The 2,428-nt window shown below is 38.8% G+C and overlaps 1 non-coding gene across 1 annotated transcript; it reads left to right on the top strand.

The window, feature by feature from the left end:
• The first annotated feature begins 243 nt into the window (after positions 1-243).
• On the top strand, positions 244-350 carry LOC133288731 (small nucleolar RNA R71). Its single transcript, XR_009748394.1, has one exon. It is a non-coding gene; the product is annotated as a small nucleolar RNA R71 (small nucleolar RNA).
• The last annotated feature ends 2,078 nt before the right edge of the window (positions 351-2,428 follow it).

The following is a 2,428-nucleotide window of genomic DNA, read 5'->3' as shown; positions in this document are numbered from 1 at the left end:
TGTGTCTGCATCAGCTGATCATTCCTTGCCAACAGAGCATCATACCCATCCAACCTGATGATTCTTGTCCTTCTGTCAGCCACTGGGGCATTATCAAATTCCTGAGATGCCAATGACTCAAAGATATCCAAGGCTTCTTGAGGAGTCTTGGTAGTCAATGATCCACCAGCAGTGGCATGCACCAAGGTTCTAGTGTTAGTGGTCATTCCTTGCAGGAAGATTGCTGCTTGTTGCCATGCCTCAATTCCATGCTGTGGACATTTCCTAAACAAAGTCTTGAATCTCTCCCAAGCCTCATAAATGGATTATGACTCTTTCTGCTTAAAGCTTGTAATCTCATCATTCAACTTGGCCCTCTTGGATGCTGAGAAAAACCTCTGCAAGAACTTGGTTTGCAGATCATCCCAAGTTATTATACTTCCTTGTGGCAATGATTGCAGCCATCTCCTTGCATCATCCGTCAGTGAATGAGTGAATAGTCTCAACAGAATTGCATCTCTTGTGACACCATTTATCTTCACAGTATCCCTCAACAACAGAAAGTTCTCTATGTGCAAGTAAGGGTCCTCTGCACTGGTTCCAGCAAACTGATCCTTCTGCACCAAATGTATCAAAGCAAGCTTCAATTCAAAGTTGTTGGGCTCCACTGTTGGACGCACAACACTCCCAATTGGAGGAATCACTGCAGGAGTCATGTACTCTCCCAGTGTCCTTTGTGGTGGTGGTGGTGGTGGTCTGTGATTTTCTGCCATTATCTCTTCCTGATTAACCGTACTGGATTCACCAATTTCTTGTAACTGTCTCCTTTGCCTGGCTGCCCTTTTGTGCTTCCTCAATGTCCTTTCTAATTCTGGATCATACAACAACAAATTCGGATCAAGTGTACCTCGCATATACCAGAATCAAAATTGACCAGAAACTTAAAATAAACTAAAATACTGAAAATAAAAGGATTCAATCTTAGAATTCTATGGTATCAGTTAGTGTTGAAAAACAAATTCCCCGGCAACGGCGCCAAAAACTTGTTGGACGTTTAGCAAGTGCACTAGTCGTACAAGTAATAAAATGATGAGTAAAGATCGTTCCCACGAGGAATTGTGTTCAAGCACCAATAAACCATAGAAAACTAATTTGAATCAGATAAGAATTTGTAAAAGTCATGAATAATTTGTCACCAGAAAATTGATTGTAAGTAATTTGACACAAAATAAATATGGATTAACAATTAATAAAAGAACAAGTAGTCAGAAAACAACTTTCCTCCATAATAACCCATGTAAAAACTGATCATATGATGAATTCTTTTCCATGTGATGTTAATCAACCTTTTACTTATCATCAAGATGTAATCCCTTACTACCCTGATAGATACATTAATCAGAAACCCCAATCCCTTGGTGATCTCTTTCTTAATACATGCATGAAATACTAAAGTCTTAAGATTACATCAGAACTCTAGCATCAATCCCTTGAGTACTAGAATTCTGATGTTGAGATTATCAGATACAGAAGTCATATAAACATCCCTGTTCTACACTACTTCCTTGATAGAAATAATTATATCAGAAAATCTCAAATCAACACATGAAAAATACTTCATCATATTAATCAGATCAACATAATATTATCATGGAGTTCTATTGCATTCAGACTACAAAGACTCTACTCAGACATGACTAAGGAATAGACAAGAAAAGAAGAATCAAACTTCATTTCCATGTTGAAAGTCTTCAATCTCCAAACTATTACAAAGAAATCCTAATACAAAAACTAAAACACTAAGAGAATTTAGAGAGAAGTCAGACTAAAGTTTAAGAGAGAGAGAGAAAATTCCAGATCTTTTACTAAGTGTGAAGGCTTTGCCTTTTATAGTGTTACAATTAAAAACAGAAAACTGATGTGGGCGCTAAAACGTCTATAAGTGACCGTTTTAGCGTCCATGCTTTACGTATGCTCAACTGCTTTTAACTGACAAAAATGCTAAAACGTTAAGGAATGACCGTTTTAGCGTCCAAACTTGGTGGATGCTCAACTGACTTTAACTGACTCCAACGCTAAAACTCTTGATTTGGAAGTTTTAGCGGTGGAGACCAGAGTTCTTTTTCCACTTCAGGGCGCTAAAACGCTTATTGCAGGCCGTTTTAGCGCCCAAGACCAGCAATTTTCCATCTTCTAAGTGCAGCAGCGCGCTAAAACGCTCTGTGTGGGCGTTTTAGCGCTCATCACCAGCAAGTTTTGGCCTCTTCCTGTAGCAGGGCTCTAAAATGCTCAGTGTGGACGTTTTAACGCTCAACACTTAGGCAATTTTTCTCCTCTTGAGCTCCAGAATCTTCTTCCTTCTCCAGTTGCCTTTCAAGCTTGCTTTTCCTACAAGAATCATACAAATTTCCAATAAAGCTCTTGAACTTGTAATTGAGGACATCTTAGG

Source organism: Gastrolobium bilobum, unplaced genomic scaffold (genome assembly GCF_033153095.1).
Source record: "Gastrolobium bilobum isolate Gb01-03AN ecotype WA unplaced genomic scaffold, APGP_CSIRO_Gbil_v1 utg3094, whole genome shotgun sequence".
Taxonomy (NCBI): Eukaryota; Viridiplantae; Streptophyta; class Magnoliopsida; order Fabales; family Fabaceae; genus Gastrolobium; species Gastrolobium bilobum.
The sequence above is the reverse complement of the archived record's forward strand: the minus strand, read 5'-3'. Positions and strand labels throughout refer to the sequence as shown.